The 18014-nt window shown below is 43.2% G+C and overlaps 1 protein-coding gene across 1 annotated transcript in view; it reads left to right on the top strand.

Annotated features, from left to right (window-relative positions):
- The window catches only part of slc2a9l2 (solute carrier family 2 member 9, like 2), a 214672-nt gene that overhangs the window by 49250 nt on the left and 147408 nt on the right, over positions 1 to 18014 (top strand). The window lies entirely within an intron of this gene.

Genomic DNA, 18014 nt, shown 5'->3' with positions numbered 1-18014 from the left:
TTATATTTATATTGAAGTGATTGCTGAATTTTTTTATTTTAGTTTTGCTGGTGAAAGTAGATGGTAAGGCCCCCGTCCCCACTAACGGGTGATGCTCTTAAAGAGACAGAGACAGGCAGACTGGCAGGTCTGCAAGTACAAAGCCATTGACGGTCACATTATTATTGTGTCATCAATATTGGTGAAAATACTCAAAATAGATTATTTTGAGTCTGATACAGATATGGCATTTATATCATCTCTAGTGATATTTTACTTCAGAACATATGAATCAGGTTGATATTGTTCAGAGGCATCATTTCAGGGGGAAACGCACACGCATAAGCCTTGCCGAGCCATCTCCTGTTTCATGACGCTAGTATGGTGCAGGGCCTTAATCCCTTAGGGGTTTACAGTGGGCATGTTAATTCTTTTTAAGCGATCTTCAAGTACGGTACTCATTTTAGCACCGAATGCACACAAACATAATGTAAAAGACTATGGCCAATGCAAACAAACAGTAGTGCCTTCTGTTGTTGTTGCATATTGGATATGGAACATATAACACGTCATTATTTTGACGGCAAACAAGAAATTAATGAATAAATTTATCAATCAATCGATCAATCAATCACATGCATGTGCACTTTGCTCCAGGTACTGTTTACAAAGTTAGGCGCCCCCGTCCTGAGACTGTTACAGAACAAACCGTATATAAGCTCTATAGCAATGAGCCGAATATAGAGCTATTTAGTATTTAACACTTATTTTAACAAAAGTAAAGACTATCCCTCACCCTACCTAAAGACTTGCATAACGATTTGTATCTTGAACTTCTAGCCGAGAAGAAAGAAAGAGCCCTGGTTGGTGCTTTGACTCTCAGTGATCTCACTTAATTGCCACTGGCTCTCTTTCCCATCATCACCAACCTCTGCGTCGTTACCTTCCACTTGAGTAATAACCTCACGTTTCCACCTAATGTACGACGTGATGGGTCTAATCCCACATTTCAAGCGGCCATCGAGTTGAAATGAGCCTTTACCCTCTGGGAAACTTGAGTTTAATAGATACACTTTCTTCCCATGGCTTTACTGTATCATGTGCAATGAACACGGGTGGTTGCATGGTCCACGGCTGTCGCGTTTGTCCCTATAGGCGATCCATTTCTCTCTCATCTCTTCCACAATTACTCATAAATGCCACGTTTTCCCTATTTATCAGGTCTAGGGCTCTAAGCAGATAGTGGCTCCCTCCAGGCACAGATTCTTGGCTTGCAAAGAGTGATTTGAGATCAATTGCAACTGCTACTACTACTATAGCCCCATATGTGCCCTCTCCCTACGCTCATTCTGTAGCTCCGAGATGAGGTCACCCACTGGGCCCCTCCCACCGCGTTTCAGAAGTTTCCGCAATACACGTTTCTTATCCTTACCCCACAATGAATCCAAAACGTGTAGGGCCAGAATGGGTTTACACTAATTCAACCTTCACATCGGCCAAGAAAATCCAACTAGAGATTTGAACCGAGCCTTTACGTCACGTATTTTGTCAGTCGCTTATCAAGGAAGTGTGCGTGTGCGCGTCGAGTGAACTGAAGTCAGTTGGAAATTTTCGACCAGGGGAGGCGCCGGGGAGGCGCTAAAGCTTTTCAACTTCCTTGATAAACATGGAAGCGACTGACAAAATACGGGACATAAAGGCTCGGTTCAAATGGCTAGTTGGATTTTCTTGGCCGATGTTAAGGTTGAATTAGTAAACCCATTCCCCATTCCATAAACCCAAAGCCCTACACGTTTTGGATTCATTGTGGGGTAAGGATAAGAAACGTGTATTGCGGAAACTTGTGCCGTTTCTGAAACGCGGTGGGAGGGGCCCAGTGTGTGACCTCATCTCGGAGCTACAGAATGAGCGTAGGGAGAGGGCACATATGGGGCTACTACTACTACTGCTGTGAAGCTCATCATCAGGTTCACATTCAACGTTGGGAAAAAAACGTTAAAAAAATAAAACTTCACGTGCAGTGATGGACAAAGTGTACTCGATTAAAGTGCATTTAGGTACAAACTAAACTATGACGTACATTTTCCTTTTAATATCAATGCATTGCTGTATTGGAATTTAGAACATATCCAAAAACATATTTAAAAATAAATCAGAAATATTCAGAAAATAGAGTGTGGCACTTTAAGCTTGTACATATTTTCAGTATATTTTTTTAAGTGGGTTCAAGTGGTTAATTCCTAATAGTTTTCTAAAATTGTTGGAAGTGGGCCAGGTGGCAAAAAACTATGCTTAAACCTAACCTTAATAAACATCGTGATGAGAAGGATTCGATCTGGGATTGAAAGGCTAATGCTTAACAATGACGCCACAGTGCCATCTGGTCTGGGGTTTGGGGCGTTATTTTATGCGGTCCGCTCATGTGAGAGGCAGTTCTGTGTGCGTCACAGATGGGGGCATCGTCAATTATGTGTCATTTCGGTGAGGAAAAGCGCCTTACAGTCTGGCGGGGACGTGCTCAGTCTTCTCCTTGACTGGCAGTCCTGCATTGGTGCCTTGGCAAATGTCATGTCAGGATGAAATTCAATGTCTCCCCTATACATAATAAAGTAGCCTTGCCGAGCCATGAGGCCCATAGGGCAGGAGCCTATCTCCTGTTTCTGTAGCGTGAAGCAGCTTGATGTACAAGTACACCCCCTGGACATGACGCTAGTATGTCGCAGGGACTTACACCCCAATCCAACCCTTGATGCTGAGTGTCAAGCAGGGAGGCATTGGGTCCCATTTTTAGAGTCTTTGGTATGACCCGGCCGGGGATTGAACGCCCGACCTCCCAGTCTCAGGGCGGACACTCTAACCACAAGGCCACTGAGCCATACATAATAGTACAAATCCTAAGGGTAACGATGTTTCCATTTTCTTCAGAAACAAAAGTTGCATTGTATACATTTTAAGTGGCACATCAACCTAAAAGAGCACAACGTGAGTTGTGAGTGCAGTTCGTCCATTACATGCCAACTCCCTCCATTTGTAGCTAGACCTATTTCTTAGTTTTGAATGGATTTTTTTCCATCACACATATTCTCATCCATTAGTTTTTACACCATTGACTGCCCCCTAATGCTCCTCTCACGAAGATTCTTCCGTGCCATGGACACATTGGAATACCTACAGTACCTCCTATATATTTTCTCAAAATCAAATTCAAAGCCTTTTAGGTATAAAGGTCTGGCACAGCAGAGCTGATCCTCTCAAACGTCAAAATAACAGTTAGTGATGCTGTGACATAATTAACCCCATTCTGGGCGGGAACCCCTTTTGGTGTTAGCATTATGTTATGCTTTAGCTATTGAAAAATAGCAGATCTACAAGCTCATAGCTACGAGCTTGTAGGTCTGCTATTTTTGAAAAATCGAAGAACGACTGACAGAAACATTGCTTTTTCAGAAAACTGTCAGGATGTAGAAGACATTTTTAGAATCTGATCTCAGGTCAAAATGGGTTAAGCGTTATAGTGTTCTATGGTTAAATGGTTGTCTGCTAATCTGCTGAGCCTGAGGCCAAGATTAAATATATTATTCTCACACTTCTATTTACATTTTATAAATAAAAGCTGTTATTGGTCACAATCTATTTGTGAGTTATCCGACCCATATAATCTGGGAGTGGCTCAGGAGGTATGGATCAGCCATCTGGGAGAACCGGAAGATCTATGGTTCCTCCTCCTTACCTGGTTTCATGTTGACATGTGTCTCTGAGCAAGTCAGAAACGGAGCCCCTAATTGCTGCCTGGGAGCCCCCAGGTGGCGGCCCACTGCTCATAATAACAGTGGTGGAAACTAACTACTACTCAAGTACTGTACTGTACTCGAGTACAATTGCGAGGTACATGAAATTCACTATACTTGAGTGTTAAAATGTTTTGATACTTAGAAATTCTACCCCACTACATCTCAGAGGCAAAGGTACTTTTTATTCCAACCAGAATTATTTGACGGCTATGTTAATGTTATGTTAATGACAGCTATGTCAATCAAATGTTATTCCAACATTTGATTGGAGGATAAACCCCTTTCGAGGGGGTCCTCAGACAGACCAGTTACTCTGTGAATTTAGATCATCATACTATAATTAACCGAATGTCTGAGTGTGTGTCTGTGTGTGTGTCCGTGTGTCTGTCAGAAACAGAGCCGTAACTCCTTACTGCCTGCACCAATCACTCCCACTTTTCACACAGGCATTGACCATATGAATATGGAGGGCGTAACGATTTGACACATTATTGATTATTAATTAATTTATTAGTCAATTACAAACGCACCCGGGCGCAGTACCCTTCACGGCCACAAGGGGGGGGAAATATCTCACAACGGGTAAGGACTAGTTATTATAATACATGCCCTACAGTACTTGATTTGACTAAAATCATAAAAAATAGCAGACCTGCAAGCAAGCATGTTTTGAGCTTGTATAGCTTTGCTATTTATTTTGTTTTTTTACATTTTAATCCTGAAAAGTTAGTTTTGGACATATCACGTTTCCACCCGACAGAGACGATATTGTCATGCCAAAACATGTACTTTTACTGAAGTAAAATTTTGAATACAGGACTTTTTTAATATTGCTTTTTTATTTCTAAATTGTGGTATTTCTACTTTTACCTGAGTAAAAAAATGATTGTACCAAAAACCACCTAATGGTTAGGATGTGTCGTATGCAGAGACATTCTCTACCAATAAAGTTTCATTATTTTTAATTGGATTAATTAAAATTAAGGACACAGTCTTGACACAGTCTCAAGCTTTAATTAGGAGCAGTAAAAAGTGTCAAATCCAACCTGAAATTGTAGCAATAATAAAATGTCCTTTCCCCTTCATAAGAAGAATGTCCTCTCCTTCTGTGCTCTGTTCCTCACTTTATTGGATTGGGATTGAAGGTTATGTTCCCATCTGGCACTAGATCCATTTGACGGATATAGTGGAAAAGTGCTATTCTTGGTACAGTTCATCTTGGGACGTCACAGGGGAAATGCTATACTTCATTGTGACTCCATTGGATGTTATTTCAACGTGTGGTTTGACTAGAAAATGTATGTATTTATTTTCTTTTTACCCTCCTTTTATCCCAATTGTAGTCATTTGGGATAACATGACACACACACACACACACTCACACACACACACACACACACACACACACACACACACACACACACACACACACACACACACACACACACATTTGTGTGTTGTCACTGCTGTTGTATCCTACCCACAGTGAGGAGCCCCCACCAGGAAGACTTAGAGCCTTCGTCCTACTCCTTCCGCCCGGCTTACGCACCGCGGTGGATTCAAACCCCAGGCCTCCGTGGTGGTAGGCACTGGGCAGGCACTTTACCATCGCAATATCTAAACTCGTGAATCTTTTTACAATAACCTTGAGGGTTAAAGTAGAATTATTAATGTTCTGTACAAGTGCCCATGACACAGAAGATATATGATGGAGTCATGGGAGACAATAAAGACTATTATTATCATTATTATTGAAGGTGGTAACAGTCCATTTGCTCAGTACAATATTTCGGGGGCATATTTAGAATGTGTGCAGGGTTGAGTATGTTGAATTTAGTTTGCACTAATACGATCTCTAATGGAGGATTTATAGTTGACACAATGAAATAAGTATTCAGTGTGGGGCAGACAGCCTGTCACAGCCAGATTTGGGAGACCAGTAGCTTTGTTGTTGCAAGGAAAGCGGTAAAATTAGACTTTAGTGGTTGTTCTAGTCTCAGATTGGTTCAAACACCGCTCCGACTGAGGGACACAGACTAAAAGCGTCACAAACAGTAGGACACGGAAGTATCTCTGGAGGGGGCGCTTATTTAGTCACGGCTAAAATACTGAAAGTGCTAATGAAAACCATTTGCTTATAGACATCTCAATAAGCGTCTCGGTTAGAGCACACGTACTGCTTGGACTATGGTGCAGTAACTATAACAAGAAGAAGAAGAAAAAATACAACCTATTATAATATTTCACTATTCATTAATTTTGTAATTTATCAGAAAGCTGGGCTTTTTTAAATCCAGATTCATCAGCCCCTAGATCAATGTGTACTTTGGTCAGGGGAAGCAGAAATCAATATACGTATATTGTTGGTGCATGGTGACAATTGGCCTCTTGAACTCCAAATCCCTTGGCGAGTATAGACACGTATCAGTTTGTACTTATTCCTTTCCTATCCTCCACCTCTGTGGTGACATTTATATAGGCGGAGGGGCCAGGGGCCTGGGAATCCATCATATTGTCGCTGTCGGGCAGAAAGCTCTTATCTCCGTATTGTAACGTTTTGCTTTCTCTTGCTGTCTTGCTGCCTTTTAATAGTAACAGTTTTGACATATGATGTTTCCGCCCAACATCGACCAGCTTCATGAATATCCTATATGGGACAGCATGTGTGTTCACGCAGTGGCTATTCATTCACACAACCTGTCGTCCTTTTGGCCGGCCTATTTGTTAGCCACGTTTTGACACGGAGATTGAGGAGCGTGGACATCGGCGCGTGACATGTCTGACCATTTCTCGCTTACTGACCTTAACGATGCGAGATGAGACTCATAATTGTTCCATGTCCTTCGGGGCTTCTGGTGATGATGGCAAACTGATCGACAAGCATTGTCAGCTGCTATCAGGTGCAGAATGATAATGAGCCTTCGACACAATCGGTCAATTTGTTATCTTTTAATGACAATCGCTCTTAACATCCATATGCCTGCCATCCCCCCATGACCTCCAGCCCAGCAGTAGCTCACATCACATGTTTATTGTGGCTTTCCCGCATGAACTGTTGCCATAGCCCATTAAGACTTGAGGCTGATTATAATAAAATAAATAAAAATGAAATCTTCTAAATCCAGACAGTTTTCTGATGTTTTGGCCGCCGACCTATACAACATATTTAGTTTAGTTGAACCCATTCTGACCTGAGATCAGATTCATACGAGGTTTCCGCCGGACACACACTGGTCTGATGAACCCATTCTGACCTGAGATCAGATTCTAAAAATGTCAGTCGCTCTTCGATTTTTCAAAAATAGCAGACCTACAAGCTCGTATCGCGCCACTCGGTGGCGCGATATGAGCTTGTAGATCTGCTATTTTTAAATAGCTAAAGCATAACATGATGCTGACACCAAAATGGGTGCCCGGTCAGAATGGGTTAAAAGGTTTGTATATATATAGGCCTATATATATTGCACACATTTTCTGATACTAAGTGACACGCCATGAGCAGAGGCCTTTTTGTGGCGGTTCTGGACATTCGTGGGTCTGACCGACTCAACACCGGGCACTGCACTCCCTGTGGGGGTATGGAACACGTGTGTCGAATTTGAAGTCGGTGGGGCGAACGGTTCTCGAGTTACGTGGATTACAGACGTACACACACACACAGATTTGGTGCATTTATAGTTAGATACGTGTAGCCTCGGAAACCCTGACGTTTGTATTTCCAGGGAGAAAAGTCTGGGGCCGTGTCCACTTCAGTTCAGCATACAGTAGCTCAAACGTCGCTCACTCTCTGCTGTTTTCTGATCGTCTGGACCTTTGTTAAATTGACGCACACACGTACGTACACCCACACACACTCCTCTCTCTCTGTCGCTCTGATTAATTAGTCTCATGTCCAGCAGCTGCGCTTATAGTTTCTCCCGGCGGATCCTGCCGGGAGCTAACCTGACGCTGCCAGATCCAAGAAGCTTGCTACACACATTTGTTTCACAGCTTATTGGGATCTGGGATCGCGGAAGCAAATTCGATGACGGGCTGTTCCTTTTTTTCAAGATACTTGGTAGATGATTGGATGGGACCATCTGTCTATCACCGTGTGGGCGTGCAAACACAACCAATCATATTGACGTGTCTATATAGCTTCACATCCGGTTTCGCACATATCCCGCCCTTAGCTCACGCTGATTGGTCCGGTACGGAACGGATTTTTGTCAGCTCAACTCCCTGAGAGATCCCAGATGAAGGCTGTGTTGGGGAACATGGTTACCCAATACCGCCCTCATCTGGCAGCGTCAGGTTAGCCGGGAGCTGCCTATGCCATAAAAAGCATAGGTGAGTCTAATAGTTAGATGACACACACACTTGTGTATACTGTAGCTCAGGGGTGGGCAACTGGCGGCCCGGGGGCCACATGCGGCCCCCACCTTCACTTAATGTGGCCCTCAGGTTAATGTCAGAATACTGATATAATATTGGTTCCAGCTGTTTACAATTCCACAACATGCAAACATGACCCGCTGTAATTACTTCAGTCTAAATTAGTAGCTCAATGCTCAACACACGTATAATTAAAGGCATTTGAAATTACATAAAAATGTAAATTTTCAGGATTCCAATTCGAATATAGCAAAAATAGCCGATCTACAAGCTCAAGACGTGTCGCAGCGCGACGCGTTTTGAGCTTGTAGATCGGCTATTTTTGCTACGACAGTAATATATGGCCCTAGGGAGTGAGTGTGGAAATATAGTGGCCCTCTCCATCGTCAAAGTTGCCCACCCTGATATCTTAAATGACACGGATGCTTTCCTGATTTTTTATAGGTTAATGTGATAATAATACATCCGTCAGTCCCTGCCACTCACTGCCCACTATGGCTTCCCGTAACACGTGGAGCGTGAATAGATGGAAATTGATGGGGATGTCAGCGACGTGTCATCTGGTGACGATCACTCAAGGACAGATGCGACCGTCTGCTCAATGAGAAATCCATGGTATCTGGATTGAGTGTTTGTGTGTTTATTTATTTAGATTGAGCATGATCCTTCTGTATGACCTTGAATGTGTTGCAATTTGACTTGGCCCTATAAGCCCACAGTGGAAAGATGCCTACACCCCCCGGCCAGCTATAATGCAAGTCGACAGATCTATTGTCTGTGTGGCAAAGCGCATGGCTCTGGCTGTTAGTGTAAGTCTTCTTAGATTGGATTAGATAGAACGTTATTGATCCTGCGGGGGGATTATTCAGTCGCCAGGGGCGCTATAAAACAGTACGTACAGAATACAGATATGGAGAGAAGTGAGGAGAAGCTATTTTTGCAACAATCTTTTTTTTGGAATCCTGAAACGTAACGGTTTTGGACATAATTATGTTTCCACCCGACAGATGTTTTACTTTATTTTAGATGATGTACTTACTTTAAGTCAAATTTGTAGTCACCTTTTACTTTACCTGCATGGGTATTTCTACAGTTCACTTTTCTCCCGTTTACTATAACTTTTTGAGTGGTGCAACCACTCCCTTACGAAGCTATGTGTGTCTCTGCCAGGGACGGTCTGTCCCTGCATGGCTGCCTGCCTGGGTCCGTCTGTCCTCGAAATGGGGATCGAAAATAGCATGGTTGGTTTACACCACCAAGTCTCACTGTTGCGCAACCTAACACACACATAAACACACACGCACATATTAACTGTATATGATGATTTCGGGTGTGACAGGACAGTACAGTACAGTGACAGTACAGTGCAGTAGAGGGACCCCCTGGGGACCCCCACACGGTAACTCTGTCATTTCTCGACCGTTTCGGACGCGGGGCTGCTCGCCCGAACCGGGCCAGCCTCCTGGGCACATTCCTGGTGGTCTGGATGTTCCAGGGACCCCCCGGGGACCCTGACACGCTAACTCTGTCATTTCTTGACCGTTTCGGACGCAAGCCAGCTTGCTGGAACCAGGCCAGCACGCTGGCCACGTTCCTGTTGGTGTGGAACTTCCGCGGACCCTCACACGGAGTTGCACCACTCACTTCACACGGGTGTGATTTTGTTTTTCTCCACTCCACTTTGATGTCTTTGTCCTGATCTGTATAAAGTCTACTGGAAATGTTTGTAACAGTGTGTTAGTGTCCGGACGCCGTGAGGCTGAAGGATCCATGGGGCCTGATGCTGTTTTCTGAACTCTGAAAATAAATCTGGACTCCGAAACTTTCATTTGCCTGTTTGCGGTCAACTTCATTCTCCATATTTTTGCCTAAGTATTTAAGTCCATAAACGTTTGTTTATGGGCTTCATGGAGAGAGAAAAGCACTCATCTCTCTATATTTAGTTCAGATACTTCACATGCTAAGCGCATGGCTCTGGCTGTTACGTGGAAGTCTTCTTAGATTGGATTATATTGGATTAGACCGCTCGCGTTATTGATCGCGCAGGGGGGATTATTCAGTATAGCCACAGGCAAGTACAGAATTCAGATACGGAGTGTACGGTAAGATACTGCAAGGATAGTGACAAAAAAAACAGTCAAGATTAACGCCCTATAACTTGTTCACACTACAGCGTCACACATAAGCATCAAAAGTAGCAGATCCACAAGCTCTGAATGTGCTGCTTGCTACTTCAGCCCCTGCCCTTTTACCTGTCTTCTTCCCAGCTAAGTCCTGCCCTATGCAGGAGCTAACTATTTCCGTAGACAACGCCCTGGTAACGTCTGTCCCAACAGCCAGGAATCTTGGTGTTGTCCTGGACAGTCAGCTCTCGTTCAAAGCTCACATCACAGCTGTCACTCGATCATGTAGGTTCACACTCTATAACATACGACGAATTAGACCGTTCCTCACCCAGGAATCAGCCCAGCTCCTAATCCAGACAACAGTCTTGTCAAAACTCGACTATTGTAACTCCCTCCTTACTGGCCTACCAGCATGTGCACTTAAGCCTCTCCAGCTGATCCAAAATGCAGCAGCTCACTTGGTCTTCAACCAGCCAAAATTCTCACATGTCTCCCCCCTGCTCCGCTCCCTCCACTGGCTCCCGGTCGCTGCCCGCACAGAATACAAAACTCTGATGCTGGCATTCAAAGCAACCAAAGGTATGGCTCCCCCATATCTTACAAGTATGATTGAACCCTACAAACCCTCCCGCGCACTCAGATCAGCCAACGCAGGGAAACTGGAAGTACCCTCACTAAAAACGCCGGGACAACGCTCCACACGTCCCAAACTCTTCTCCCTTCTGGCTCCAAAACTGTGGAATGCACTTCCCATTGCAGTCAGAACTGCAGCATCACTCCCAATCTTCCGCCGTAGCCTGAAAACCCACCTTTTCAGACTCCATCATGGCCCATAGCACTTACCCTAACCCCTTAGATAGAATTTCTGTTGGCTTAGATAGCATTTGACTTAGACTTATAGCATGTTATGTAGACAGCACTATAATTGTATTGTATATAGTCATAGCACGCCATAGTACATATGTATAGCATAGTAGTGAATATGTATAGTTTATTATGTATAGTGTATGTATAGTTTCATCATATAGATATTCCACTGTTACCTTCTTAGCTTACGCATGTTTCATGATAAATGCTTTTATGTGATGTATTCCCATGCTTTTGTTCTTGCCTAAATGTAAGTCGCTCTGGATTAAGAGCGTCTGCTAAATGCCTAAATTGTAAATTGTAAATTGTAAAACAACTGCCCTCTCCAGTCCACGAATGCAGCATTTACTGTGGTGAAAGAAATGACAAATGCCCTCCTCTACTTTCCATGCCATGCCGGAATTAAGGCAGCATTCAGGAGAATAGCTTTTTTTCCCGAAGTCTCCTGAACAAATTTGTTTTTCGAAATCCATGTCGTATACACCACATCTCCACTAGCTAAAGAGTGCTGGGTTGCTCCCCGAAAATATTGTCCCTATTCCATTCTGACCTGAGATCAGATTCAAAAAATGTCTATTACATCCTGACAGTTTCATTATTAACCCATTCTGACCTGAGATCAGATTCTAAAAGTGTCTTCGATTTTTCAAAAATAGCAGACCTACAAGCTCGTATCGCGCCACTCGGTGGCGCGATATGAGCTTGTAGATCTGCTATTTTTAAATAGCTAAAGCACGACACGATGCTGACACCAAAATGGGTGCCCGGTCAGAATGGGCTATTTTCGTCCAAAAGTGCCCTCTTACGGGACATCGCAGCCGCCCTCCACCCCTCTAACACTCTCTGCACGTCCCTTCCCTGGTCCCACACGTGGCACTAAAACGTGACAGGTTTATTAAGTATTAATTTGACAGAGCACTTCCGAACTACAACACCATGAGTCCCAAGATCATTCCAAATGCTTGTGCTCTCTTTCTCTCGCTCTCTGTCACTCCCTCACTATGACGCACGCACGCGCGCACACATGTTACAGTATAGACACCACTGGGAAGCGTAAATGCTAATTGTATTGTAGCTTTGTTTGAATGTTTTAATTGCACGTTTTAATTATTTCGTTGGGATTACCGCGGAAGAGACGCTATCGAGGGAGCAGCAGTTACTTTGTATGTTCTGAAGAGGAATAGCAGATTGGCCATAAAACATTCACATTTAATCAAATGAGGCGAAAATTACGAGGGCTTAAAACCGTGCTGCCACTATAGTTAGAATAATTTTCACCATGCAGACGGCTATGTCCTTTATCTGTTGCTATAATTCATGAAAAGGGAAATCCAGTCAATTGATGAGGCATGTATAATTATCCTATACAGGTTCACTAAAATGTTCTGTGTAGTTATACATGAAATGCATACAGTGTAATGGACTTGGGCTGAACTTAAAATCATGCAGTCGTGTCTCCTCTCTGTCCATATAGATGCTGAAACAGCTTTGACCAATTACAAAGATTGCGTGAGACTTCCGAGGGCTTTTACTATACTCTCCTCTTATCCTCCTCTTTGCCTTCAGGCAGCAAATGTTTCCCTTTTTCCCCCCCCACAATGAAAGTTCTCACGGGAGATAATCAATGTGAGACCAAAAAAAGTGCAGGGGAACTTAGGAACAGAATATTGCATTGTGGTGGAGGGAAAAGGCCATTCCCATTTGGGTGTTTTGGTTTGGTCGGTAAATGATTAACGATCCGGTTCATGACTGTAATTTCTGAGCTGAGGTGTGCATTAGCGCCGGGATGATGAGATCCAGGCCCAAGAGTAATGCGCGGCCCCACAGCAGAGAATGCTGCAGAGATTTTGTGCGCACACCTATTGTGCGTGCCAGCGGTTCTCAAAGTGGGGTCCGAGGACCCCCGATGATGGGTCCTCGCGGGGGTTCCAGGGGATCCCCATAAAAATGACACAGAATTGCATCAAAATCAGTTTAATCTAATCTCGCTGCTTTCCAAGTGAAGGAGCAGCGGTTCTACTTTGAGACAGACTCATTCTTTTGGTCATGAGCTGTGGTTTGTGAATATTATAGTCAGCCACAATGGATACCTTAAGTTAAGGCCACCTTATACTGTTCTCACATATAACATATTTATACACAAAGAGAAGTCCAGCATGCTTCATTAGTTATGGGTAAATAATAATATATAAGACTTGACTGGGTCTGCAAGTGTATCAATTTATCAAATTACCCCAGGTATTTTTCTGTAAAATATCAATAATCTGTACTGGACCATTTTAATACATGCAAGTTGGACCATTTTAATACATGCAATGGTCTATAACACAAACCTTGCTTAATCCATTACATTTGCAAGAACGCTGCCAAAGAAATATCAGTTAAGGGGTCCTTGACATGAAAAGGTTTGAGAACCACTGAATGTACTGTATTCCTACAGTACATTCACCTGGACTCATGATTACAATAAACCCTGCAAAAGACACCTACTCCTGCCTTTGTCCTTGACCTTGGTGCAGACAGTACTGGTAACACTGGAGTTGTTCGCTGGGTGGTGGGCGCTGCACTGTGGCTGCTCTATAGTTAACCCATTTCCAGCACAGTAAATAAAGAAATTATGCGCTATGAGCTTGTACATCTGATATTTTTGAATAGCCAAAATATAAAATGAAAATGACAGATGCTTGCCCAGTGTTAAGGGGTTAAGATGGGTCAAATACAGACGCATTGCCCCAAGAAGATTACTCATTCATTAATTAATTCCTGCAATCTGCAATAATACAATTGTGGACGACATAAAAAATACTACAGTAACAATTGTATGTGAGCTGTGAAATGTGAGCCGTGAAATGTATACGTGGGCCCTAGTGCTGCCGTAATTGTCCAAAAATTGGATTCGGATATTCGTTTTAAAAACCCACATGGATTCGAGCAATTCGACCCATTCGGATTTCGGATTTCAATTCGAGCCATTCGGATTTATTAATAATTATATTTACACCAATACAACCTGAGACATAACATTTAAGATCGCATTGCTGGCGCAACTCTCTCTCCGCGCATTGGTGCTGCTGAAAAGCGAGTTGGAACACAACGCATGCATTCTCCCTTCTCCAGTAAAACCTTTTTTTTCTTAAATGAGCAATCCTACCACACAGCCTTATCAAAACGAGGCACGGAGGCAGTATTAATTTAATTCACAGAACAGAACACTGCATTGCTGCTGCTGCTGCTGCCGGACCCGGCACCACATTTCATCCTTACGCATTTTATTTATCTTCTTATAATTTCCTGAAGGATAAAGTCGCTTCATGATTCTCCCGTCAGTCCGAAACAACACAGACCCAGATTCTGATCACTAGATACGCTGTTGACGGAAGATTTCACCATTCTGAGCGGCCTACACTCACTGCGCAAAGAACGTAAAAGGCTCCCGCGGCCCCGCCCACCCTGTGCTCACTACGCAGGCTGCGCTGCTAGGAAGAGTACGAGGCAGAGATGATTTATTCTTTAATGTATGCCGGTGTCGGCGTGTCGCGTGGCAAATATAACTAATCTACAAGCTCACAAGTCACAACGTGTCGATTACCCATGGCACCGTCTCGCGAAAACTAATAATAATAATAAATAAAATATATTTTTTATTATTATTTTTAATTCAGAGCTTAATTTGATATATTCGGTTATTCATTTATTTTTTGGATTCGGAAATGGATTCGGAAAACGAATATTCGTTGGCAGCTCTAGTGGGCCCATGAAGCCTTGTTCAATAGGGATTAAGGGCTGTACAAATACATCTGACTTGACTTGGCTCGCCTCCAGGATGACACTCATATCCAAAGGATGTTGCATGACTAGTGAAGCTAAATCGACATAGAGCAGGATTATAAAATGTTTACCCGTGCCAACAGATTTGGATGGGGTCTGTCTGTCCTGTCTGTCTTGTCTGTCTGTCTGTCTGTCTGTCTGTCTGTCTGTCTGTCTGTCTTTATCAAAAATGATTGGGGAACGGGTTGTCAGAAAACAAAATTGGCAGAGATGATCAGTATGGTGCCCCAAAAACCTGATTAACGGCTTTAATTACAATACTCATAATTACTCCTGAGGCATATTTTGACAATAGCATAGTGTTGGCAGATGTAGCTATGCACTCTGCAGTCTTCCTAGTTCCAATTTGAAGCATACTTTTATCTCATCAGTGGTTTGACATTGGACAGCCTGGAGTTGAATGATGTGTGTGTTAAAAGACAGCCAGACTCAATTACATTTCATTGGGATTGACAGGCATAATCCCTCAACAGTGACATCTGCTGGTAAATTGTTGTTTTGTTTTCATTGCAGCTTAAAAGGCTTCAGAACACACAGGGAAAACCCCAGACTACAGACAATCCACTGAATGTTCAAAGTTCAGGTTTTTTGGGTGTAATTGAGGTCATAAAATGAAACAAATAATAAATATAATGAAAATTAATGTCATGATGAAACCTTTAACCTGCCATCCCCCGTTTCCATTCCCTAGTAACAGATCAGTGGCAAATGTATACATTGATATGTTCCCCCCCCTTTACAAATAAACACATACCCTATGGATACAGGGGCTATGATTCAGTGTGGTCATTATCTAGTGTACTCTAGTCTACTGTGGTTATGATTTAGTGTGTTGCGATAAGCAGGCAATATATTGGAGAAAACAAAACTCGTTCTTAAACTCCCTGTTGATGTTGAAGGTGAAGTCAAGGGTTAGGTCAACGCTTTTGCTTTTGAGGGACCCCTGCAATGTTTCCATACCGGCACTATTGAAACAGTAAACAACTTGAACTTAAACTTGAGTTACAGTATAGCATAAAACTACTAGGAAGTTAAGCCATTAGAAATATCTGGCTGCAGCACTTTTTGTCAGGCTGTGCAGCCTCACAAAACGCTGTGATGGATGAAGTGGGGTAGTTTGTTAAAGTCGACATAGCCGGGGGCACAGCACATTTCACACCAGACTGCATTGAAAACAAAGGATTACACAATGCTTGTTGTGTCAAAACAAATGGAAAAAGGGGATCTCATCTGGGACCCTATAGCTACAAGCATGGAATCAGTAGTTTGCAGGTTCATGTTCATTTCTAGATGTTATGTGTTGTGGATTAACCCCATTCCGCGTAACCAACCAATCACAGACTGCTATAATCCCTGCTATATTTTCTTTGTTGAAAACTCTGTCTGCATCAATTTTCCACCTCAATGGGTTGGCCAATAATCAGAATTTGCACACTGAGCATTAGGCACTGACAAAGCGGATTTATGAATTTTCAGAAAATGTAAGTGCGAAGGGATCTGAACTTGGCCCGTCATGAGGCAAATAATGTCCATATGTGTTATGCCCAGTTTCCCATATGGACATGCCTATATGCCTGACATCAACGCAAATCAGCGTTGATATCAGTGCCTAAATTAAATGTTGTTATTGTTATTTAGAAGATAGATGCTAGGTTCATTGTCTACCTATCCTATAGGTTCAATGTACAGATGTTTTGTTTAGAGTGTGTATATATATTGTGGAATGTCTGTGACCAAGAACCAACACAGGACAGGGAATTGCACCAGTTTAACAGGGTTTTTATTTCACCAAACTGGAAATTATACAGGAGGTCGGAAGAGAAACCCAACGTAGGTCCCTTTGGCAATTCAGTCCACAAAATGTCTGTTCTGTTCCTCAGGTGCTTCCTCGGCCTGGGGGAGGATGAGAACGGTGCATTAGATTTCTACAGTCTCTCAGAGCGCGCTCCTCACTGGAGGGCTTGATTCAGTACTATAGGACAGGACGGAGTTCCCTTTCTTCGGGTGACGTCATCAGTCTTTATCTTTAACTGTAGCAGTTCTTCTCTCCCGCTAGCGGGGGGTTCAGCTCACATAGAGCGTATATCTTCAAGCCGCTCCCTGCAAATCAACTGAGCCACTGCGTTCCAGACAGTGCTCAGGATAATAATAATAATAATAATAATAATAATAATAATAATAAAAGGTTTCTTTCCGACCTCATATGGCTGAGTATTCCGCGTCACCGTCACTGTGGCGGGGCTGCGCTCCTCCCGCAGCGTGGTGCGTGAAAATGGGACTCCCGTGTCTCGTATGGTCCGATTGTCTCCTCCGTCCCTCGGACGTTTCCTGGACAGTTCCTAAAAGCCTGTGGTGAGAGGAGAGTGACAGTCAACACATGCATGAATAGACACATAGATGAATGGGTTGCGGAGAAAGTGTGTGTGTCTTACCCCCCCCGACGGTATTCGCTAATTGTCCGGTTTTGTGTGATATACAGTGCTTGTGTCATAACTGTCTTTTACGTCGTCTCTGTATTAAAATCTCCGCAGCGCTGCTCAGCTCCGCAGCGAGCCAGCCACACTCCCACTGTCTTAAAAAGAGAGAGGAGACGTTCGGAGTGTTGCCATGTCCACTTAATTATAAGCGACTTTGGCCTTGTTTTATAAAATAGCCTACTAAGCCTAGTCAGGCTTCTTTTGGGCTTGTTTTCATAGACATGGTTGCTTGTTTCTCTTCCAAAACCTGTCAACACTGCCAGTGGGATGGTCTGTTTGTTTTTTGTGGAATGTGTCCTCCTTTCTGAGGTCTTGCAGGTGGCCACCCTAAGATTACCGGTATACTCAGATTTAGTTCCAGACTAACATTCAGAGATTGTGAAATAGTTGTCTCGTTACGTGAGTAGATAGAGGAGGACAGAGATGGATAATCGTTGTCTGTGATGTACTATTAATGTTGCTAGCTTGCAATTAAATCTGTTTCAGCTGAATCAAAATGGCACCTTTGCCATGCAAAGGTGTCATTTCAAGGAGCATTTCACCAATTTTCAACCTTATCTTCATCTAATTAA

This window comes from Protomyctophum parallelum (genome assembly GCF_964188405.1).
Source record: "Protomyctophum parallelum genome assembly, chromosome: 8".
Classification (NCBI taxonomy): Eukaryota; Metazoa; Chordata; class Actinopteri; order Myctophiformes; family Myctophidae; genus Protomyctophum; species Protomyctophum parallelum.
The sequence above is the reverse complement of the archived record's forward strand: the minus strand, read 5'-3'. Positions and strand labels throughout refer to the sequence as shown.